Raw genomic sequence first — 25730 nt, forward strand, 5'->3', positions numbered from 1 at the left:
AAGGTCATGTCGCAGCTGTTACGCAGCAGGGAACGTTTATTCCACCAGCCTATTCCATCTCGCCCCACGGTACAAACATCGACGACATCTTTATCTATATCTTGTCAGCAATTTTAAGTGTCTTTTTTCTTACGTTTTCAAGATGTCAATTACGCTGGACAACAACGAGCTATTGGAAACAAAAAGGTGAAACGTAGAACGGATTCAACTTTCAGTGCTGGACGCCACTGAGCCGGAGCACGGGCGGCAATGGCTCGTTTCTGTAGTGTAGTGGTCATCACGTTCGCCTAACACGCGAAAGGTCCCCAGTTCGAAACTGGGCAGAAACTGTTTTGTTCTTCAACTGCAGCCTTTTACATGGACAAGAGCTGAGCTTTCTTGCATGCTTTCCCATCTGCAAACCTGCCTTCGAATTTGCTTGAACAAATCTGCTCTGGTAGTGAAATGTAATGCAATTCCATTTAATTACAGTGCAAAGCGTTGTTAGGTTTTTCTCCAACCTGGTTCTGATCATATGCCATTCTGTTGGAGAATGTAGTTCCCGCCTTCTGATCCTTCCACGAAAAGCAGTTCCGCATTTGCCTTCCTTGCGCCGACGGCTCGGTTCAAAGACAGGAAAGAAGCAGATGCTCTGGTCTCACAGCGCACCACGAATTCCTGAACTTGTCTGTCCGTCAAATGTACCCCAAGGTCGTCTCAGAAAGACCTCATTTGGAAGCTGTCAATCGTGATTCATCGTGCGAGAATTGGCACCTGATATCCTGAATCATGTTTTGGAGCAATTCGCACGTTCGTGGCTCATTCAATCAGCAACAGCAATGAAAGAAATTGCACTCTCAGAGGAACCTTTTGACTTGCGCATTCATAGCGTCGCTAGTATTGAGGTCCGCCCCGAGATCTAAGTCATGTTGGAACTGAAACGGTGGAATCGACAGAGAGGCTACAGAATGACATCGCATCCATTTGGTTTTCTTTAAATCACTGACGAGCAGGAAAATGTAAACGGGGAGGGCGAGTGGAGAAGTGAGGCAGTTGCAACTCTGGTGAAATTCCTTCTTTGTGATTCACTCAGCAACCAGAGACGTGAAGGTGACTCAGGCGTGAAAGCTCTTCACATCGAGAACAAAGAGCACTCAAGGGCAGTTAGCACCTCTTCCGGAGTGAGGGTGGGGTGAGGTAATTACCTTTTGACTTCTGTTACTATGTTCAGAAACTGCCGTTTTGATTGAGGTGAACAGAAACTGCATTTCTGAAAAGCACCATGGAATTTAGCAAAATTTATTGAGTCGCTTGTCGTCGATTCCCACATAGGTTTCCAACGCAGTTGGTATCCATGTGGCTCATGTCCAGGTGTGAACATCTCTGCAGCACATTGCACGGTTAAGGTAAAAGGCAAGGAAAGTGGCTTCTAGAACTGGCTCCGAGGTCAGAGCATTCTCACAATGTGATCTGTCGGTCTCGGATCGTCATGTTACCTCCGGTTTTAGGGTGGAGAACATTCTTTGGGACTCTTATTCTGAAAAAAAAAAGACACAGTGACTGAAACTATGCTGCACGGTATGATGTGGATTACGGCCTGCTCAGGTTTGTGCATTTTCCCTGTAGTCCGGTGTGTTTCGTGTTCCGTGTAAACGTGAAAGTCGTCCTGTTTCGAGCAATGGGTGAAATCATTGAGCAAAGCAAGAATGGAAATTCCAGTAATGTCAAGCAGCTCATGGTTATTTGACCAAATCATAAGCGAACACATATTCTCACGCACTCACAGATACATTTATAGCTGAAAAGAGTCTGAGAAGATAGACTGAGCTTACCATTGTTTTTTGCCTGGATTGATGGGCTATCAGTATCTGCTGCGAAATTGACATTGTTGCCGGGCACATCCCAGCAGCTGTGCGAGTCCGAGAGGAATCATGGAACCCTTTTCATGTGACTTTGCATCTGTTGTTATGCAGGAGCACAATTGGAAATATAAGAAAATGAGGCGGCGCGGCCCGCTGGTAGTGTGGCCGAGCGGTCTAAGGCGCTGGATCCAGATTCCAGTCTCGAAAGGGGCGTGGATTCGAATCCCACCCCTGCCATTTCTACTGATCAACTCCAACGCTGCAGCTTGTTAAAATGCTGTTTCGGTGCCCACTGTCTATTGATGTTGAAAACAAAAGTATAATGGGTTTGCTTCCCAGGGTATTAACTGTGGTGTGGGATACTGCCAAATATTTCAAAATGTCTCTACTGTCATGATCGTGTTCGCCTCCCGCGCGGAAAATCGCAAACAGTTCTGCCGTCCCAGGCAAGTTGAGCTTTTACTGGAACCGAATGGAGACTGTTATTTCATCGCTGTTGTGAAACGAAGTCCTACGGTGACTCTACTCGTTGTTATTTGGGTTTCTAGCTAATGGGAAAATCGTTCCAATGAATTTCGATGTCATACCTTATTGAATATCTTCCATTTCCGTCCTGGAAACATCGGAAGGGAAAGGTAATCTAATCGAGACTGTGATTGGTGAAATTCACTTTTTACGGCCAATTCTTATTATGTTCTTTCTTTCTCTCTTTTCAGCATTGTCTGGAAAGTGTTGGTGCACTAAGGCTGCAGTATGTTTGAAAGAGTCGTTTGGAAATGCCCTGTTGTTAGTTGTGAGATTACTTTATGACTCATGCCCTCGGACTGTATCACATTTAGCATTCATGCATCTCTGTGTCTGAAATTGCCAGTTTCGTTTGTGTTCCGTGTTAAATGCTTTCTGTTTTGCGATTCGCTCAATACATTGCGATTTAACAGAGTTTCTGAGGTAACTTCCAGCAGCAAAAATCCTCAGCTGAGGATGTGGGAAAATTTCACAGAGTATGGTCAGTCGGAGCTAAAGTAAGGAAGTCGTTCGTTTCTGCAGTGTTTCACAATACTACCTTTCCCGTGAGCAGTCGAACAGACTAAATGATTGTGCCACAGACTGCGATGGCAAACTCCGCTAAAAAGTAATCCTTTAAAGCCGGTGGAAGCAACATGACGTTATTGGGGTACATCGTGGAAAAAGATACTTCGGTGGACCTCGTCCATGCTCACCACATAGCCAAAATTAAACAAGTCCCGTTCCCCAGCATTTGGCCCCAATCCCTCTCAACGCACCATATCCAGAAACTCACCCGATTACCTTTGCATTTTTCTGAGTGTAATAGCCTCCTCCACTTCCTCTGGTAGAGCATTCCAAACACGCACAACCTTCTTTGTGGGAAATGTGCCCCAAGTCCTTTGTCACTTTCAGCCCACTCACCTTAAAGCTATGCTGTCGAGTTTTCAACTCACACCAACTTGGGTAAAACACGTAAATACTCAGTTTACCACCCTTCAATAAGGTCATGTCGCAGCTGTTACGCAGCAGGGAAAGTTTATTCCACCAGCCTATTCCATCTCGCCCCACGGTACAAACATCGACGACATCTTTATCTATATCTTGTCAGCAATTTTAAGTGTCTTTTTTCTTACGTTTTCAAGATGTCAATTACGCTGGACAACAACGAGCTATTGGAAACAAAAAGGTGAAACGTAGAACGGATTCAACTTTCAGTGCTGGACGCCAGTGAGCTGGAGCACGGGCGGCAGTGGCTCGTTTCTGTAGTGTAGTGGTCATCACGTTCGCCTAACACGCGAAAGGTCCCCAGTTCGAAACTGGGCAGAAACTGTTTTGTTCTTCAACTGCAGCCTTTTACATGGACAAGAGCTAAACTTTCTTGCATGCTTTCCCATCTGCAAACCTGCCTTCGAATTTGCTTGAACAAATCTGCTCTGGTAGTGAAATGTAATGCAATTCCATTTAATTACAGTGCAAAGCGTTGTTAGGTTTTTCTCCAACCTGGTTCTGATCATATGCCATTCTGTTGGAGAATGTAGTTACCGCCTTCTGATCCTTCCACGAAAAGCAGTTCCGCATTTGCCTTCCTTGCGCCGACGGCTCGGTTCAAAGACAGGAAAGAAGCAGATGCTCTGGTCTCACAGCGCACCACGAATTCCTGAACTTGTCTGTCCGTCAAATGTACCCCAAGGTCGTCTCAGAAAGACCTCATTTGGAAGCTGTCAATCGTGATTCATCGTGCGAGAATTGGCACCTGATATCCTGAATCATGTTTTGGAGCAATTCGCACGTTCGTGGCTCATTCAATCAGCAACAGCAATGAAAGAAATTGCACTCTCAGAGGAACCTTTCGACTTGCGCATTCATAGCGTCGCTAGTATTGAGGTCCGCCCCGAGATCTAAGTCATGTTGGAACTGAAACGGTGGAATCGACAGAGAGGCTACAGAATGACATCGCATCCATTTGGTTTTCTTTAAATCACTGACGAGCAGGGAAATGTAAACGGGGAGGGCGAGTGGAGAAGTGAGGCAGTTGCAGCTCTGGTGAAATTCCTTCTTTGTGATTCACTCAGCAACCAGAGACGTGAAGGTGACTCAGGCGTGAAAGCTCTTCACATCGAGAACAAAGAGCACTCAAGGGCAGTTAGCACCTCTTCCGGAGTGAGGGTGGGGTGAGGTAATTACCTTTTGACTTCTGTTACTATGTTCAGAAACTGCCGTTTTGATTGAGGTGAACAGAAACTGCATTTCTGAAAAGCACCATGGAATTTAGCAAAATTTATTGAGTCGCTTGTCGTCGATTCCCACATAGGTTTCCAACGCAGTTGGTATCCATGTGGCTCATGTCCAGGTGTGAACATCTCTGCAGCACATTGCACGGTTAAGGTAAAAGGCAAGGAAAGTGGCTTCTAGAACTGGCTCCGAGGTCAGAGCATTCTCACAATGTGATCTGTCGTTCTCGGATCGTCATGTTACCTCCGGTTTTAGGGTGGAGAACATTCTTTGGGACTCTTATTCTGAAAAAAAAAACAGACACAGTGACTGAAACTATGCTGCACGGTATGATGTGGATTACGGCCTGCTCAGGTTTGTGCATTTTCCCTGTAGTCCGGTGTGTTTCGTGTTCCGTGTAAACGTGAAAGTCGTCCTGTTTCGAGCAATGGGTGAAATCATTGAGCAAAGCAAGAATGGAAATTCCAGTAATGTCAAGCAGCTCATGGTTATTTGACCAAATCATAAGCGAACACATATTCTCACGCACTCACAGATACATTTGTAGCTGAAAAGAGTCTGAGAAGATAGACTGAGCTTACCATTGTTTTTTGCCTGGATTGATGGGCTATCAGTATCTGCTGCGAAATTGACATTGTTGCCGGGCACATCCCAGCAGCTGTGCGAGTCCGAGAGGAATCATGGAACCCTTTTCATGTGACTTTGCATCTGTTGTTATGCAGGAGCACAATTGGAAATATAAGAAAATGAGGCGGCGCGGCCCGCTGGTAGTGTGGCTGAGCGGTCTAAGGCGCTGGATCCAGATTCCAGTCTCGAAAGGGGCGTGGATTCGAATCCCACCCCTGCCATTTCTACTGATCAACTCCAACGCTGCAGCTTGTTAAAATGCTGTTTCGGTGCCCACTGTCTATTGATGTTGAAAACAAAAGTAAAATGGGTTTGCTTCCCAGGGTATTAACTGTGGTGTGGGATACTGCCAAATATTTCAAAATGTCTCTACTGTCATGATCGTGTTCGCCTCCCGCGCGGAAAATCGCAAACAGTTCTGCCGTCCCAGGCAAGTTGAGCTTTTACTGGAACCGAATGGAGACTGTTATTTCATCGCTGTTGTGAAACGAAGTCCTACGGTGACTCTACTCGTTGTTATTTGGGTTTCTAGCTAATGGGAAAATCGTTCCAATGAATTTCGATGTCATACCTTATTGAATATCTTCCATTTCTGTCCTGGAAACATCGGAAGGGAAAGGTAATCTAATCGAGACTGTGATTGGTGAAATTCACTTTTTACGGCCAATTCTTATTATGTTCTTTCTTTCTCTCTTTTCAGCATTGTCTGGAAAGTGGTGGTGCACTAAGGCTGCAGTATGTTTGAAAGAGTCGTTTGGAAATGCCCTGTTGTTAGTTGTGAGATTACTTTATGACTCATGCCCTCGGACTGTATCACATTTAGCATTCATGCATCTCTGTGTCTGAAATTGCCAGTTTCGTTTGTGTTCCGTGTTAAATGCTTTCTGTTTTGCGATTCGCTCAATACATTGCGATTTAACAGAGTTTCTGAGGTAACTTCCAGCAGCAAAAATCCTCAGCTGAGGATGTGGGAAAATTTCACAGAGTATGGTCAGTCGGAGCTAAAGTAAGGAAGTCGTTCGTTTCTGCAGTGTTTCACAATACTACCTTTCCCGTGAGCAGTCGAACAGACTAAATGATTGTGCCACAGACTGCGATGGCAAACTCCGCTAAAAAGTAATCCTTTAAAGCCGGTGGAAGCAACATGACGTTATTGGGGTACATCGTGGAAAAAGATACTTCGGTGGACCTCGTCCATGCTCACCACATAGCCAAAATTAAACAAGTCCCGTTCCCCAGCAATTGGCCCCAATCCCTCTCAACGCACCATATCCAGAAACTCACCCGATTACCTTTGCAATTTTCTGAGTGTAATAGCCTCCTCCACTTCCTCTGGTAGAGCATTCCAAACACGCACAACCTTCTTTGTGGGAAATGTGCCCCAAGTCCTTTGTCACTTTCAGCCCACTCACCTTAAAGCTATGCTGTCGAGTTTTCAACTCACACCAACTTGGGTAAAACACGTAAATACTCAGTTTACCACCCTTCAATAAGGTCATGTCGCAGCTGTTACGCAGCAGGGAAAGTTTATTCCACCAGCCTATTCCATCTCGCCCCACGGTACAAACATCGACGACATCTTTATCTATATCTTGTCAGCAATTTTAAGTGTCTTTTTTCTTACGTTTTCAAGATGTCAATTACGCTGGACAACAACGAGCTTTTGGAAACAAAAAGGTGAAACGTAGAACGGATTCAACTTTCAGTGCTGGACGCCACTGAGCCGGAGCACGGGCGGCAGTGGCTCGTTTCTGTAGTGTAGTGGTCATCACGTTCGCCTAACACGCGAAAGGTCCCCAGTTCGAAACTGGGCAGAAACTGTTTTGTTCTCCAACTGCAGCCTTTTACATGGACAAGAGCTGAGCTTTCTTGCATGCTTTCCCATCTGCAAACCTGCCTTCGAATTTGCTTGAACAAATCTGCTCTGGTAGTGAAATGTAATGCAATTCCATTTAATTACAGTGCAAAGCGTTGTTAGGTTTTTCTCCAACCTGGTTCTGATCATATGCCATTCTGTTGGAGAGTGTAGTTACCGCCTTCTGATCCTTTCATGAAAAGCAGTACCGCATTTGCCTTCCTTGCGCCGACGGCTCGGTTCAAAGACAGGAAAGAAGCAGATTCTCTGGTGTCACAGCGCACCACGAATTCCTGAACTTGTCTGTCTGTCAAATGTACCCCAAGGTCGTCTCAGAAAGACCTCATTTGGAAGCTGTCATTCGTTATTCAACGTGCGAGAATTGGCACCAGATATCCTGAATAATGTTTTGGAGCAATTCGCACGTTCGTGGCTCATTCAATCAGCAACAGCAATGAAAGAAATTGCAGTCTCAGAGGAACCTTTCGACTTGCGCATTCATAGCGTCGCTATTATGAAGGTCCGCCCCGAGATCTAAGTCATGTTGGAACTGAAACGGAGAAATCGACAGAAAGGCTACAGAATGACATCGCATCCATTTGGTTTTCTTTAAATCACTGACGACCAGGAAAATGTAAACGGGGAGGGCGGGTGGAGAAGTGAGGCAGTTGCAGCTCTGGTGAAATTCCTTCTTTGTGATTCACTCAGCAACCAGAGACGTGAAGGTGACTCAGGGGTGAAAGCTCTTCACATCGAGAACAAAAAGCACTCAAGGGCAGTTAGCACCTTCTTCTGGAGTGAGGGTGGGGTGAGGTAATTACCTTTTGACTTCTGTTACTATGTTCAGAAACTGGCTTTTAGATTGAGGTGAACAGAAACTGCATTTCTAAAAAGCACCACGGAATTTAGCAAAATTTATTGAGTCGCTTCTCCTCGATTCCCACACAGGTTTCCAACTCAGTTGGTATCCATGTGGCTCATGTCCAGGAGTGAACGTCTCAGTAGCAAATTGCATGGTTAAGGCAAGGAAAGTGGCATCTCGAACTTGCTCCGAGGTCAGAGCATTCTCTCAATGTGATCTGTCGTTCTCGGATTGTAATGCTACCTCCGGTTTTAGGGTGGAGAACATTCTTTGGGACTCTTATTCTGAAAAAAAACACTGACACAGTTACTGAAACTATGCTGCACGGTATGATGTGGATTATGGCCTGCTCAGGTTTGTGCATTTTCCCTGTAGTCCGGTGTGTTTCGTGTTCCGTGTAAACGTGAAAGTCGTCCTGTTTCGAGCAATGGGTGAAATCATTGAGCAAAGCAAGAATGGAAATTCCAGTAATGTCAAGCACCTCATGGTTATTTGACCAAATCATAAGCGAACCCATATTCTCACGCACTCACAGATACATTTGTAGCTGAAAAGAGTCTGAGAAGATAGACTGAGCTTACTATTGATTTTTGCCTGGATTGATGGGCTATCAATATCTGCCGCGAAATTGACATTGTTGCCGGGCACATCCCAGCAGCTGTGCGAGTCCGAGAGGAATCATGGAACCCTTTTCATGTGACTTTGCATCTGTTGTTATGCAGGAGCACAATTGGAAATATAAGAAAATGAGGCGGCGTGGCCGGCTGGTAGTGTGGCCGAGCGGTCTAAGGCGCTGGATCCAGGTTCCAGTCTCGAAAGGGGCGTGGGTTCGAATCCCAGCACTACCATTTCTGATGATCACCTCCAATGCTGCAGCTTGTTAAAATGCTGTTTCGGTGTCCACTGTATATTGATGTTGAAAACAAAAGTAAAATGGGTTTGCTTCCCAGGGAATTAACTGTGGTGTGGGATACTGCCAAATATTCCAAAATGTCTCTTCTGTCATGATCGTGTTCGACTCCCGCGCGGAAAATCGCAAACAGTTGTGCCGTCCCAGGCAAGTTGAGCCTTCACTGGAACCGAATGGAGACTGTTATTTCATCGCTGTTGTGAAACGAAGTCCTACGGTGACTCTACTCGTTGTTATTTGGGTTTCTGGCTAATGGGAAAATCGTTCCAATGAATTTCGATGTCCTACCTTATTGAATTTCTCACATTTCCTTCATTTCCGTCCTGGAAACATCGGAAGGGAAAGGTAATCTAATCGAGACTGTGATTGGTGAAATTCACTTTTTACGGCCAATTCTTATTATGTTCTTTCTTTCTCTCTTTTCAGCATTGTCTGGAAAGTGGTGGTGCACTAAGGCTGCAGCATGTTTGAAAGAGTCGTTTGGAAATGCCCCATTGTTAGTTGTGAGATTACTTTCTGACTCATGCCCTCGGACTGTATCACATTTAGCATTCATGCATCTCTGTGTCTGAAAATGCGTGAGGTATGCCAGTTTTGTTTGTGTTCCGTGTTAAATGCTTTCTGTTTTGCGATTCGCTCAATACATTTCGATTTAACAGGGTTTCTGAGGTAACTTCCAGCAGCCAAAATCCTCAGCTGAGGATCTGTGAAAATTTCACAGAGTATGGTCAGTCGGAGCTAAAGTAAGGAAGTCGTTCGTTTCTACAGTGTTTCACAATACTACCTTTCCCGTGAGCAGTCGAACAGACTAAATGATTGTGCCACAGACTGCGATGGCAAACTCCGCTGAAAAGTAATCCTTTAATGCCGGTGGAAGCAACATGACGTTATTGGGGTACACCGTGGAAAAAAATACTTCGGTGGACCTCGTCCATGCTCACCACATAGCCAAAATTAAACAAGTCCCGTTCCCCAGCATTTGGCCCCAATCCCTCTAAACGCATCCTATCCGGAAACTCACCCGATTACCTTTGCAATTTTCTGAGTGTAATAGCCTCCTCCACTTTCTCTGGTAGATCATTCCAAACACGCACAACCTTCTTTGTGGGAAATGTGCCTCAGGTCCTTTGTCACTTTCAGCCCACTCACCTTAAAGCTATGCTGTCGAGTTTTCAACTCACACCAACTTGGGTAAAACACGTAAATACTCAGTTTAACACCCTTCAATAAGGTCATGTCGCAGCTGTTACGCAGCAGGGAAAGTTTATTCCACCAGTCTAGTCCATCTCGCCCCACGGTACAAACATCGACGACATCTTTATCTATAGCTTGTCATCAATTCTAAGTGTCTTTTTTACGTTTTCAAGATGTCGATTACGCTGGACAATAACGAGCTATCGGAAACAGAAAGGTGAAACGGAGAACGGATTCAACTTTCAGTGCTGGACGCCACAGGGCCGGAGCACGGGCGGCAGTGGCTCGTTTCTGTAGTGTAGTGGTCATCACGTTCGCCTAACACGCGAAAGGTCCCCAGTCCGAAACTGGGCAGAAACTGTTTTGTTCTTCAACTGCAGCCTTTTACATGGACAAGAGCTGAGCTTTCTTGCATCTTTCCCATCTGCAAACCTGCCTTCGAATTTGCTTCAACAAATCTGTTCTCGTCGTGAAATGTAATGCAATTCCATTTCATTACAGTGCAAAGCGTTGTTAAGTTTTTCTCCAACCTGGTTCTGATCATATGCCATTCTGTTGGAGAGTGTAGTTACCGCCTTCTGATCCTTTCATGAAAAGCAGTGCCTTCCTTGCGCAGGCGGCTCGGTTCAAAGACAGGAAAGAAGCAGATTCTCTGGTGTCACAGCGCACCACGAATTCCTGAACTTGTCTGTCTGTCAAATGTACCCCAAGGTCGTCTAAGAAAGACCTCATTTGGAAGCTGTCAATCGTTATTCAACGTGCGAGAATTGGCACCAGATATCCTGAATCATGTTTTGGAGCAATTCGCACGTTAGTGGCTCATTCAATCAGCAACAGCAATGAAAGAAATTGCAGTCTCAGAGGAACCTTTCGACTTGCGCATTCATAGCGTCGCTATTATGAAGGTCCGCCCCGAGATCTAAGTCATGTTGGAACTGAAATGGAGAAATCGACAGAGAGGCTACAGAATGACATCGCATCCATTTGGTTTTCTTTAAATCACTGACGACCAGGAAAATGTAAACGGGGAGGGCGGGTGGAGAAGTGAGGCAGTTGCAGCTCTGGTGAAATTCCTTCTTTGTGATTCACTCAGCAACCAGAGACGTGAAGGTGACTCATTGGTGAAAGCTCTTCACATCGAGAACACAAAGCACTCAAGGGCAGTTAGCACCTTCTTCTGGAGTGAGTGTGGGGTGAGGTAATTACCTTTTGACTTCTGTTACTATGTTCAGAAACTGGCTTTTAGATTGAGGTGAACAGAAACTGCATTTCTAAAAAGCACCACGGAATTTAGCAAAATTTATTGAGTCGCTTCTCCTCGATTCCCACACAGGTTTCCAACTCAGTTGGTATCCATGTGGCTCATGTCCTGGAGTGAACGTCTCAGTAGCAAATTGCACGGTTAAGGTAAAAGGCAAGGAAAGTGGCATCTCGAACTGGCTCCGAGGTCAGAGCATTCTCTCAATGTGATCTGTCGTTCTCGGATTGTAATGCTACCTCCGGTTTTAGGGTGAAGAACATTCTTTGGGACTCCTAAGAAAAAGAACCACAGACACAGTGACTGAAACTATGCTGCACGGTATGATGCGGTACACGGCCTGCTCAAGTTTGTGCATTTTCCCTGTAGTCCGGTGTGTTTCGTGTTCCGTGTAAACGTGAAAGTCGTCCTGTTTCGAGCAATGGGTGAAATCATTGAGCAAAGCAAGAATGGAAATTCCAGTAATGTCAAGCACCTCATGGTTATTTGACCAAATCATAAGCGAACCCATATTCTCACGCACTCACAGATACATTTGTAGCTGAAAAGAGTCTGAGAAGATAGACTGAGCTTACTATTGATTTTTGCCTGGATTGATGGGCTATCAATATCTGCTGCGAAATTGACATTGTTGCCGGGCACATCCCAGCAGCTGTGCGAGTCCGAGAGGAATCATGGAACCCTTTTCATGTGACTTTGCATCTGTTGTTATGCAGGAGCACAATTGGAAATATAAGAAAATGAGGCGGCGTGGCCGGCTGGTAGTGTGGCCGAGCGGTCTAAGGCGCTGGATCCAGGTTCCAGTCTCGAAAGGGGCGCGGGTTCGAATCCCACCACTGCCATTTCTGATGATCACCTCCAATGCTGCAGCTTGTTAAAATGCTGTTTCGGTGTCCACTGTATATTGATGTTGAAAACAAAAGTAAAATGGGTTTGCTTCCCAGGGAATTAACTGTGGTGTGGGTTTTTGCCAAATATTCCAAAATGTCTCTGCTGTCATGATCGTGTTCGACTCCCGCGCTGAATATTGATTGTGGGAAGGTTGCTCCGCCGTATGTGATAACACTTTTGTGTAGGAGAGAAAAGAACGCTTCACAGCACACAGAGCGCGAACTGAGAAGCAGTTAAAGCAAACCAAAGGTTCAGAAATGGAGGGAATATTTTCCTGGAGTGTGAGTAACTGGGTAGTGATGGTGTACGGGAGTAGACACGATTTTGTTCTCAATGGCATTTGAAATTTTAAAACTTTTATATGTAGATATTCCGTGTCTTTTCTTTTAGATTTATTTATTGTGGAATAAACGTTTACATTTAAAGCAAAACAAAGTCACAAACCTTGTGTGAAAGACCTAAATGTTAAATAAAATCCATTAAACCATCCCTCACTGAAAACTGATGTGGAAGTGCAATCTCCTGGAGAATCCCTGCCCACTTCTTCCTACCCAGTTCCATGGCTATATACATACCTGGGAGATAGCAGCAGGAGGCCATTCGGCCTTTCAATCCTGCTCCACCATTCAATGGGAAGCAGCTGACCATCCAGCTCAGTCTCCTGTTCCTGCTGTGTTCCAATCCCCTTTGATGACTTTACCTCAAAGAACTATATCGATGTCCTCCTTTGGCTTCACTGCCTTTTGTTCCAGTGGTGTTGCGGTGTTACTGTGTGGGTGTAGGCAGGGGTAATGTGATGGTGCTCTTCCTGGAGGATGCACTCAGCCTCCCTCTTCATCCTGCAGTAACATCAATTGGGTTTCAGCAACTAGAGATAGAAACAGTTTCCAGAATATGGGCATCTTTGGCTCAGCCAGCATTTATTCCCCATCTCTCGTTACCCTTGAGAAGATGGTCGTAGGCTGCTGTCTTGTACCAATCACAGTCATTTGGTGCAGATAAACCGACAATGCTGGGAGGGAGAGTGTTGCAGGATTTTGGCCGAGTGATTCTCCATCTTTGGTTCTTCAAATGCTGGTTAACTTAATCACGATCGGCACATGATGTTGAGGTTTCAGTCTGCAAATCTTCACCATCTAGCACCCTGTATAAAGGAATATGTACAGATTAGAAATTCAGAGCAGACAATTCTCGTTTCTCTGGAATATTTTTCCCCTTTCTTCCCCCAAAGCTGTAACCCTCCAGCCCACTTACGCTCTCCCTCCATTCTGACTCTACTATCCCCTGATGTACACCCTCCCCATTCTCATGGAGTTACTGATAAACAGATCCATGCCACCACTTCCCATCCCTGGTTAGACTCTGCACCCTTTCTGGATTCACTTCCTTTCCCTTCAGTTGCTGCAAGTCAGTAATGTAACAGCAGAATGAAACAAAAGGAAACAGACAGGGAGGTGGCAGATCCTGGATAGCGGAATCCCATGGATTGTGGGAGTTGTAGTCCCCATGAAGCCATTGGAGCCATGTCTCTGGAAAGATAATGAAAAGTGTGGACTGGAGGGTGTTGTGTATAGGATCCCCATTCAGACACACAGAACATATGGACTGTCACTGAATTTTACTGAGACATCTGCTTCCACAACCTGATTTTCTGATGTAAGGAATATAGATTTTCAGCCAACTGGGGCGTGGGGTGGTTAATAGGAGGAGATGATTTTCAGCAGAGGTGGCTCAATGGTTAGCATTGCTGACTCACAGAGTCAGGGACCTGGATTTGATTCCAGCCTTAGGCGACTGTGTGGAGTTTACACATTCTCCCCGTGTCTGTGCGAGTTTCCTCTGGGTGCTCCAGTTTCATTTCTCAGTCCAAAGATGTGCAGGTTAAGTGGATTGGCTATGCTAAATTCCCACAGTGTCCATGCCTGTGCAGGTTAAGTTTTTAACCATGGGAAATACAGGGAACGGGTGAGTCTGAATGGGATGCTCATTATCGGGTTGGTACGGACTCCATGGACGAGTACCCTGTTTCTGCACTGTAGGGATTCTATTCTATTCTCATGAAGAAGAATGTAGTTATCTCAAAGTGCTGTGAATCTGTGGAATGCCCTAGTCAAAATGCGGTGGATGCCAGGACAATGAGCAAATTTACTGAAGAGATGCAGATGTTGAATTTGTAATGAGTTGAAGGGTCAGAGAGAGCGGGCAGGAAAATCCAGCTGAGACCGAGGGGAGCTCAATCATCATGGTATTAAATGGTGGAGCTGGTTCGAAGGGCTACATTGCCTCTCCTGTGCCCAGAGCTTATCTTCTTACGGTCATAACTGGAAAGCTGAATCCAAAACTCACCACCTTCACCAAAGGAGATTTTTGGAAAAAGCAGGATAGCCAGGTGGATTAGCGTTCCAAACTGAGATAGTGACTAAGTATGTGGGAGATAATGATTTTGCAATTTTAAACTGAGGTGAGTTAAAAATCACACAACAACAGGTTATAGTCCAACAAGTTTAATTGGATTGTGATGAAGGAGCGATACTACGAAAGCGAGTGTGCTTCCAATTAAACCTGTTGGACTATACCTGGCGTTGTGTGATTTTTAACGTTTTGTACACCCCAGTCCAACACCGGCATCTCCAAATCATGAAAACTGAGGGGAGACAGTGTTTTATAGTTTTAGACTGTGTAGTACATTCACACCATCCAGAATACTCTGTTGTGAATATCTATCCTATAATTTATCACAAAGCGAAGGTCTCTGACAATGAAAAACAAAAACACCCAGGTAACATCGCCTCACCTCGTAATCTGATAAAAGACTTGTGTTAAGTATGGTTGAATATAGAATACAGAAGGAAAGCGGGAAGATTAAATCCAATCCCAAGATCCTGTGCTTAAATAAAGGAGACCTACAATAGGATGAGGCAGGAGTTGGCTAATGTAGACTGGAAGCAAAGACTTTAGGGTGGGACAGTTGACAGACAGTGGAGGAATATCAAAGGATTTTTCATACTGCTCAGCAAAAGTATGTATCAGTGAAAAGGGAGGACTGTAGGAAAAGGAGTAATCTGCCATGGGTGGCTAAGGAAATAAGGGAGTCTATGAAATTGAAATAGAAAGCATACAAATTGGCAAAGACCAAGGAGATTAGAAAATCTTTAAAGATCAACAGAAAGCTAGATGGAATTGGGGAGAAAAGTGATGAGTAGCTATCCCCAGGGCCAGAATAGCAGTTTACCCTGCTAGAGGGAAACCTATTGTGTTGGGAACATATGGCCTCTGTAATTGTTGAAGCACTTAACTGTTACCATAGAGATAATCCTGATCAATTAAAAATCACAGCACACTCCAAAAGCTTGTACTTCCAAATAAACCTGTTGGACTATAACCTGATGATGTGTGGTTTTTAACTTTACCCACCCCGCTCCAACACTGGCTCTTCCACATCAGAATCCTGACAGACAGCCCCACTGAAACTGAACTGCCTGTCAGATACCTGACTGAGCCACAGGGGTGTGGGGGAGGGGTGTGTGGTTTAACCACAAAATGCTGAACTGAACTAGACTTTTTAACTGCCGTTGCCTTGGAGATAATATTGAGCGACAGCGTCCATTCAAAACCACAAACCACAAAGGTATAAGAATGGGAGCGGCACATCGGACAGGCGGGGAGTTACCTGATGCTGCCTGGAGGTGTTCTGCATGTACACTATCCAGGTAACTACCATGTATCATCAATAAAGACTCAAAGAAGACCCCTCAGAGTTCTGTGCCCAGTTATTCCTATCCAGCAGAGTTCAGGAATATGAGTACACAGCAGTCAGTCTTCACAGTGGAGAACACGAAGAACATGCCAGTAATTGATAAGGAGACTGAGGAAGGTGAGGACCTAGAAACAATCATTATCACGAAAGCGTTAGAGTTGGACAAGCTCATGGAGCTAAAGGTAGACAAGTCTCTTTGCCCTGATGGAATACTTCCCAGGGTGCTACCAGAGATAGCGGGAGAAATAGTAAATATACTTGGAGTCAGAGTCCTACAGCAGAGACAGGCCCTTTGGCCCAAACTGGCCCATACTGACCAGAATGTACTGCACTTGACCCAGCTGCTTCTGACCCTTTGCTATCCACGTATTTGTCCAAATGTCTTTTACATGTTGTTAATGTACCCACCTCAACCACCTCCACTGGCAGCTCAGTCCATATACATACCACCCTCTGTGTAAAACAGGTGCCCTTCTGGTTCCCTTTCATAATTTCTCCTCTAATCTTAAACTGATGCCCTCCAGTCCTTGATTCCCTGGGCAAAAGACTGAATGCATTCTCCTTATCAAAGCCTCTCATACACTTCCAGAAAAGATCCCCCTTCTGTTTCCTCTGCTCTAAACAAAAAAAAAATCCTCACTTGCACAACCTCTCCCGATAACTCAGACCCCTGAGCCCTGGCAAAAATCCCTGTAAATTTCTTCTGCACTTTTTACAGTTTAATAATTGAAACCTACATTACATTCATCACATTTCCAGTGTTTCCCAAAGGCGCTGGAGCCGATGTGACAACGCCAATGGATTAAAAGCCATGATCGAAAATTAACCCCTTTACAACAGTCCCGCTTTCATAGTTTTATTTTTCCATGGTGCAGGTATCGTGGTGTCTTTCTGGTTGCATGATTAATTAAAAACTTGTTCTCATACAAAACAATTCTGTAGCTTAATTGTTCCTGGGAAATGTGCCATGTTTTTTTCAGACTTTTAACAACAAATGAACTCTCTCTCCACAATCACCATGCAGACATGTACTTGGCTTTGTCTCAGTAATTTTTCCACTCACTGACATTTGAAATATTCGCCCACGGACAGAATACACACCTTTCCTTCCACATGAAAAGGCCAATGATATTCAGATCGGCACGGATCAAGTAACTCTCAAAACTGAACAGAAAGTTCACTTTGAATTTCTCAACCACAAATCCGCCCTTTCAGAACCCTACAATAAAGAAAACAGGTCACCACTATTAATACAGGATGGAAAATGATAAGACAATTATAGTATTAAATTGTAGTTTCTTTGTTTCCCCCCAAAGGTTTAAATCTCAGTCTCACAATTACTCTCTTCTGTGAACTGAAATCCAAACCAATCTCCTCACTCCTTCCATCCACACCCAGTTCAAACACTCTCTCCTCTCTTTGAATTCAGTTTCCTCGCTCCTGTCTGCAGACGAAGAACCAATAAAAGGGGTGGCACGGTGGAACAGTAGTTAGCACTGCTGCCTCACAGCACTAGGGTCCCAGATTCGATTCCAGCCTCGGGCTCATTCTCTCCGTGTCTGCGTGGGCACCCCTCCGGGTGCTCCGGTTTCCTCCCACAATCCAAAGACTGACAGTGCAGGTCAGGTGAATTGGCCATGATAAATTACCCATAGTGTTAGGTGCTTTAGTCAGAGGGAAATGAGTCTGGGTGGGTTGCTCTTTGGAGGGTAAGTGTGGACTGGTTGGGCTGAAGGGCCTGTTTCCACACTGTAGAAAATCTAATCAAATCAATGAGTCTGACTCAGAGCCTCCGGGGTGTTGATGAATCCTCCCCCCACCTCCCAGGGTTTCCTTCCTGGTTAGATGCGCATTGATTTTTTTTCCCCCCAATCTGAAACGTCTTACTCATTTCCCCCACTCCGACCTCTGATGAGAACCATCCTGCACACACTGGCCAAATCATATCTGAACTAAAATGAAACAGATTAGAACTCTAATTACAGGCCCACCCCTGTCCCTTTCCATAACATTCCTGAATCTTCACAAGAGTTCTGATAACTTTCTGCAAAATGCTTCCCCATTGATACTTTGACCATTCGTCAGGATACCAGCGGAGGGGTCATTCCGCTGGGTCCTGTTTTCAGAGGGAGGAACTACCAATGACAGATTAACCCCACACACCCACAGCCTCCCTCCCTGGCACTGACCCACCCTGCACATACGCCAACAATTGCCCAGCACTGCGCCCGTGCACTGGTCTCCCCTCCTACAGCACATGCTCTAGATCACACAGAAGCCTGGGTGATTGACAGCAGCTGCTGCCCAATAGGGTGGAAGGGGCGGGGCTGGAGGACTGGGACAATGGGATTGTAACCAATGAATGAATGTGGAGGACAGTGGGGGATGGGCAGGTCAGTGAGGGACAGGAGCAGTGCACCAGCAGGAGGGGATCCTGGACAAACTGAACAATGGGAGAGTCTGACAGGAGAGAAACTACAGGAAGGTTCTGTTGAGGATCAGGCAGGGACAGCTGGGAAATAGTATGGCCTGGAGGCTTGGGCACGTTTTCCAATCAGCCTCTTCAAAGTCGCTGTTACCAAACCCTGAACCCAAGAGGCAGATGGAGTTTAATTGAGATAAATGTGAGGTGCTGCATTTTCGAAAAGCAAATATTAGCAGGGTGTATACACTTAATGGTCGTAAGGAGACTATCACACTTCTTTGTGGGCTAGTGGAAAGAAGGGAAGATTTTCTCAATCTCACTCACATGGAAACTCCATGAACTCCTCCCACTTACTTTCTACGGTGGGGATGGAGGAGACAGAGCAGATGGGAGCAGGGTTAGGGATATAGGGACTGCCTTTCAAATGGAACTCACCTGTGTTGGTGATATCAACAAGACTCAATACACAGTCACTAACATAAAGCTGGTGTACGTGAACTTTATCCAGAATATTAACACCCATAACTGGGTGACGCAGACCCCAATGTACAGAGTTAATTCCTGGATATTAATAATGGCTTTGTGTATGAGAAATCACGTCTCATGAAATTGAGTCAATTTTTTTGAAGTAACAACAAGAGGATTGATGAGGGCAAAGCAGTGGAAATGGTCTACATGGACTTCAGTAAGGCGTTAAACAAGGTTCCCCATGGGAGACTGGTTAGCAAGATTAGATCTCATGGAATACGGGGAGAACTCGCCATTTGGATATAGAACTGGCTCAAAGGTAAAAGACAGATGGTGGTGGTGGAAGGTTGCTTTTCAGATTGGAGTCCTGTGACCAGTGGGGTGTCACAAAGGATCGGTGCTGGATCCACTAATTTTCATAATTTATATCAATGATTTGGATGTGAATATAAGAAGTAATGTTAGTAAGATGACACCAAAATTGGAGGTGCAGTGGACAGTGAAGAGGATTACCTCAGATTACATGGGATCTTGATCAGATGGTTGAATGTGCTGAGGACTGGCAGATGGAGTTTAATTTAGATAAATGTGAGGTGCTGCATTTTAGAAAAGCAAAATATTAGCAGGATGTATACACTTAATGGTAAGGTCCTCGGGAGTGCTGCTGAACAAAGAGACCTTGGAAAACAGATTCAGAGCTCCTTGAAAGCAGAATCGCACGTAGATAGGATAGTGAAGAAGGTGTTTAGTCTGCTATCCTTTAGTGGTCAGAGCACCGAGTATAGGAGTTGGGAGGATATATTGCGGCTGTACAGAGCATTGGTTAGGTCACGCTTGGAATATTGCATGCAATTCTGATCTCCTTCCTATCAAAACAATATTGTGAAACTTGAAAAGGGTCAGAAAAGAATTAGAAGCATGTTGCCAGGGTTGGAGGATTTGAGCTACAGGGAGCGGATGAATACAGTGTTTTCACTGGAGGTTCAGAGGCTGATGGGTGACCTTATAGAGGTTTATAAAATCAGCAGGGGCATGGATACGGTAAATACACAAGGTATTTTCCCTGCGTTGGGGAGGAGGTACGATGGGAGGTGGGAGACAGAGGGGAGAGACTGAGAGCGGAGTGTGACCGTTATTTTGTAGATCACAACGCAACCCTGTTCCTGTTTTCTCCCTACCCCCTTCAATCTCTCTGAAGGGCTCAGAACAAGTGCACAGTTCCTGGAAAGTAGAGCTTCAGGGTAATCAAGTGCTGAAGGTTGCATTTGGGACGCTGACCTTTATTGGTCTGTACACCTATCAATAAATGGACCTAGGTTCAATTCCACTGTCCTGGATTCATATCTGTGGCCACAGACACGCATGTCTCTGACACTGACTACTGGATCGCCTGTCATTATAGCTCTGCCATTTTCCTTCCTCCCGTTCTGTGCAGCGGAGCTATCTGTGGTGTCATTAACCTGTCTGTTGCTGAGTTCCCCTGAGAGGCTACCCCACCTGTTACCCCCCCCCCCTTATAGAATCCCAAGTGGTGCACAATATCTGTTTGAGAAGGGGAATGATCACTGGGGAATCCTGCACTTCCTTCCTGAGCCTTTTCCTTGATCTGATGGTCACCCATTCCCTTTCTGCCTGTGTAACCCACACCTGCAGTGTGACTAACTCACTAAACGTGCTGTCCATAACATTCTCAGTATCGCAGATGCTCCACAGTAAGTCCACTCACAGCTCCAGCTCTGAAAAGCAGTTTCCAAGTAGCTGCAGATGGGAACCCTTCCTGCACACACAGCCGTCAGCGACACTGGAAGCGGCCCTTATTCCCCACATTGTACAAGAGGAGCACACCACGGGTCTGAGGGCTCCAGTAACAATGCGTCTCTAGATTCAGCTAGTTAATCCAATTAAGAGAATTTAAATGAGCGAGAAACCTTCCTTCACTTCAAACATTTCCATTATAATCAAAAGCCCCAATATTTACTTAAGCTGACATTTTATACTTTTAAAAACTTATAAATATCTCAGCAGGTTTCACTTACAAACTGGCTGTTCCCATTGGGACCATGTGAATTTCTGAATGGCCTGAACTAAAACTGAAGCTGTGGTTCACCTTTTCCCTGTCTCGCCACGCTCTCTTTACACCCAACTCCAAAACACACTCATTGAGCCAACCAGCACTCGCAGCGCAGCCCTGTCATTTTCATTGCCTTCTCACACCTACACTGCCCTCAGCCTCCTGTACTGTTCCAATGCATCTCAATGGGAGCTCAGGAAGTGCATCTCATCTTTCAATTCAGCCCTTTGTAACCCCAGAGTCAACATAGACCTCAGCAGTTTCTGGATTAACAGACAGTTGTCAGAATCTGGAGCATTCCACCTGAAATGGTGCTGGAATTTGACTCCACAAGGAATTTTAATGAGAAGTTTGCAGTCAATTGAAAATAAGGAGTTTATAGGTTAACATCATGAAGTGGGTGACTGGGACAAAATCTGATATTTCCTACAAAGAGACGAGGTGTAATTTGGATAAATCTGTGCTCCCTCTCCGGGCAATATCTCCTTCCACAGCTGCACGGCCCAGAACAGAGCACAAACCCCAAGGGTGATCCAACCACTAATTTGAACATCTTTCTGCTTTTTGCTCGAAAAAAAAGATACATTCCCACAGACAGAACAGACAAACCTTTCTCCTTTCCACAGTTAAATGTCAATGGTATTCAGATCCTGATGACGATAGAAAATTGCTTTTGAGATCCCTGTCTCAATTATTCTCAAGTAATATCCTATAAAATGAATTCACAAAACAAAGCTCATAGTCAGTGCAAGATGAATATTGAAGGCAAGCATTTCTCTTGGTATGTGTTTGATATGTAAATGCTCCTCTTCAAATCACCCCTCCCCCACCCAGGAAGACTACATGTCCATGCGCCTCGCTGTACCTTGCCCCCAAATAAAGATGGTGGCCATAACCCAGGACCTATCACTGCCTGAGGGCCACAGCCATTTTCCCATTTGCTATAAACGTGGGACCAAGAGTTTCTAATTCAGGCCTAAATACCTGTACAGAGTGTAATTAAACCCTCCCAGTCTAAACCGGATCCAACTCCCCTTTCCCGTTTCCTCCTCCTGCACACACTAAGGGTCATTCTAGGTCAAGTGACTCTTCCTCAGAACCAATGGCAGCTGGGAAAATTAGAATCCCTACAGTGTAGCAACAGGCCATTCGGCCCAACAAGTCCACACCCACCCTCTGAAGAGTTTCTCAACCAAACCCATTCCCCGACGCTATTATTCTACATTTCTCCTGACTAATGCACCAACCTATACATCCCTGAGCACTACGGAAAATTTAGCTTGGCCAATTCACCTAACCTGCATAGCTTTGGACTATAGGAGATAGGGGTTAAAGAGTAAATAATAGGTGGGGACAGAGCCCAAAAGAGACAGTAACATTTGGAAAGACAAAGGAGTGGATAACAATCTTGCTGGGAGAGTGCATAGCTGCTAATGGAGGGGACAGGAACCTGTGTTTGGCAGCAACTCAGTGGAGGTGCTGGAAATGGCAGCTGCTGATCTACGTTTTGCTGCAAAACAGACCCTGAGCTTCCAGTTGCCAGTCTCTTTAACACACGAGTCTGTTCCCTGGCCAACATCTCTGTCTCATGCTTACTGCAGTGTTACAGTGAAGCTTGATGCAAGCTGGCAGAACATTCCAGAACACAACAAAACGCCCCGTATTTCAAGGACTGCAATTTCCCTTCCCATGTGGTCAACAATACTCTCCAGTGTATCTCCACCAATTCCCACACCTCTGCCATTGAACCACACCTCTTCAACTGCAGCAAGTATAGAATCCCCCCAGTTCTTACCTTCCACCCAGGTACAACGCATCATCCTCTGCCATTTCCACCACCTACAATCAGATCCCAACAGAGATATATTTCCCTCTCCATTTCTTTCAGCATTCCACAGAGACCATTCCCTGTGAATTCCTAGTCAGACCCATGCTCCCCACTAACCTACCCTCCACTCCCAGCACCTTCACTTGTCAATGCAAGAGGTGTAAAACCTGTGCCCACACCTCCCCCCTCACCTCCAAAGGACCCTTCCACATCCAGCAAGAGATTTCCCTGCACATCCAAACACCTCACCTATTATGGCCTTTGCTTTCGATGTGGTCTCCTCTCCACTGGGGAGTCAGGACACCAACTTGTGGAATGTTTCAGGGAACATTTCTGGGATACATGCACCAACCAACCCCACCATCCTGTGGCTGACCACTTCAACTTCCCCACCCACTCCGCCATGGACATGCAAGTCCTGGGCCACCTCCACCACCAAATCCCAGCCCCCCGACGCCTGGAGGAAGAAAACCTCATTTTCCACATTGGGACCCTTTAACCACAGAATCAAGGTTTCCTCATCTCCCCTCCCTTACTTTATCCCAGATCCAACCCTCCAACTCGACACCACCCTCTTGAACTGTCCCACCTGTCCATCTTCCTTTCCAATTATCCACTCCACCATCTCTCCATTACCCTCCACCTACATCTACCTATTACCTTCCTAGTTCCCTTCCCACCAACCCCACACATCCCTCTTATTTAACTCTCAGCCCTCTTACTCACCCCTCCCCCCCAAATCCCTGCTTTCCTGAAGAAAGGAATATGCCCAAAACGTCAATTCTCTTGCTCCTGAGATGCTGCCTGACGTGTTGTGCTTTTCCAGCGCCACAGGTTAATGCAAGCTGGAAGAACAACACCTCATCTTCTACTTGGGGACCCTGCACACCTCCAGCCCCAGTATCAAATTCAATAATTTTAGGTCCTGAACTCTGCTATGTCCTAGCGCCCTAGCCTCTTAACCCACATATCAGTCCTTGTTGTCACATAGCCTGCCATTACACATTACCTATGGTAAGCCACGAACAGTCCCCATAAACAGCTATTCACCCTCCCCCTGTCAGATCGTTATCCACTCCTTTGTCCAACTGCTCCCATCTGTTTGGACTCTATCCCCACCGATCATTTACTCCTTCACCCCTACCTTCTGCATATAAACCGACATTTCTTTTCAGTAACATCAGTTCTGAGGAAGGGTCAGCGGATCCAAAATGTTAACTCTGATTTCCCTTCACAGGTGCTTCCAGACCTGCTGAGCTTTTCCAGTACCTTTTGGTTGTTGTGAGAGATTTACAGCATCCGCAGTTCTTTTGGTTCTAATTTACCAGGAATTTCTAATTCAGGTCTAGCAGCCTAAAACCGTGCATTTATAAACCCTCCGAGTCCACAATTGCTCCATTTCTTCCCCAGACTTTGCAGTCTCTCTCACTCCCTTCACACTCACTAGGTCCCCCCTCACCGTGACACTGTGACTGCACAGCTCATGGCCACGTGTTGGACTGCTGGACCCACCCAAATTCACTCCCATTGGCTGGAGGATCATGCCAATTCTCCTATTGGTCTGAAGCTGCTGTCAATCACCCGGGCCCCATTGTGACATTAGTGGGCTCCTCCCAAGGGCATCGGATGCTGAGGGGTGACCTCATAGAGCTTTATAAAATCCTGAGGAGTATGGATGGGAAAAATAGACAAGGTCTTTTCCCTGGGGTGGGGGAGTCTAGAACGAAAGGGTGTAGGTTTAAGGTGAGAGGGGAAAGATTTAAAAGGGACCCAAGAGGCAACTTTTTTCACACTGAGATTGGTGCGTATATGGAATCTTCTGTTCAGGGAAGTGGTGGAGGCTGGTACAATTACACCATTTGGCATCTGGATGGGTATGTGAATAGTAAGGGTGTTGGCAAATGGGACTAGATTAGTTTCGGATATCTGGTCGGCATGGACCAGTTCGACCAAAGGGTCTAATCCCATGCTGTATGTCTCTATGACTCTGCCCTGGGATGAGCTTCATTATTCACAGTGAATGGGGCAGTAACACAGAGCACAGGGGTTTGGGGCTATTCAGACCAATGGGGCTGTACTCTGTCCCTCTGGAGATGGTGCCAGTCTATCCCAACTCACCTCCCATTTGTCTGTAGCCCTCCAAATCCTTCCTTAAAAAAGTTAAATTCCAAATTTGTTTTGACAATAACTACTGAATCTGCTTCCAGCTCTCGGTCAAACTGTTCCAGATTATCAGAACTTAGGGAGTAAAATAATCTTCACATTTTTAACCTGCATTATTTGCCAGTTACTTGAAGGTAGTTACTCAAAATTGTGACGTTAATAATTTCTCCCTGTCTCTGTAAATTAAATATCCTGGAAACAAATCTGCTCCTGGTCGAAATCACTGCCTAACCTTCTCAGCTCCAAGGAGAATTATCTGATCTTCTGCTAACTCTCCGTCAAAGACAAACCCATCTTAATTTTAGTAGTGCCATAAAGATGTACAGCAGAGAAACAGACCCTTCGATCCAACTTGTCCATGCTGACCAGATATCCTAAATTAATCTCATCCCATCTGCCATCTCTTGGCCGAAATCCTTCTAAACTTTTGCTAATCACATAAAACATCTCAAAGGCAGAATTGGGTAATTGTACCAGCCTCCACACTTCCTCTGGCAGCTCATTCCATACACGTACCATGTTCAGCTGGAAACATTGCTCCTTAGATCCCTTTTAAATCTTTTACCTCACGCCTGAAGCCTGTGCCCCCAAGCTTTGGACTCACATATCCTGGGAATAAGACGTTGGGATTTTACCCTATCCATGCCCCTCACAATTGTATCTGATGCTCCAGGGAAAACAGCCCCAGCCTATTCACCCTCTACCTATATAGCTCAAACCCTCAACCCTGGCAACATCTTTGCGGATCTTTTCCGAACCCTTTCAAGTTGCACAAAATCATTCCGATAGCAGAGAGACCAGGACTGAAAGCAGAATTCCAGAAGTGGCTGAATCAATGTGC

General features: G+C 45.5%; 1 long non-coding RNA gene and 3 other non-coding genes across 5 annotated transcripts in view; 3 read left to right on the forward strand and 1 right to left on the reverse strand.

The window, feature by feature from the left end:
• Nucleotides 1-25730, reverse strand: part of LOC148137832 (uncharacterized) — a 115509-nt gene that overhangs the window by 74029 nt on the left and 15750 nt on the right. The gene's annotated exons all lie outside the window — the stretch shown is intronic.
• Nucleotides 257-329, forward strand: trnav-aac (transfer RNA valine (anticodon AAC)). The gene has a single exon. It is a non-coding gene; the product is annotated as a tRNA-Val (tRNA).
• On the forward strand, nt 3605-3677 carry trnav-aac (transfer RNA valine (anticodon AAC)). Its single transcript has one exon. It is a non-coding gene; the product is annotated as a tRNA-Val (tRNA).
• trnav-aac (transfer RNA valine (anticodon AAC)) lies at nt 6955-7027 on the forward strand. Its single transcript has one exon. It is a non-coding gene; the product is annotated as a tRNA-Val (tRNA).

This window comes from Chiloscyllium plagiosum, unplaced genomic scaffold (genome assembly GCF_037043375.1).
Source record: "Chiloscyllium plagiosum isolate Xiang-an unplaced genomic scaffold, Cpla_swu_hap1 HiC_scaffold_42, whole genome shotgun sequence".
NCBI classification, from domain to species: domain Eukaryota; kingdom Metazoa; phylum Chordata; class Chondrichthyes; order Orectolobiformes; family Hemiscylliidae; genus Chiloscyllium; species Chiloscyllium plagiosum.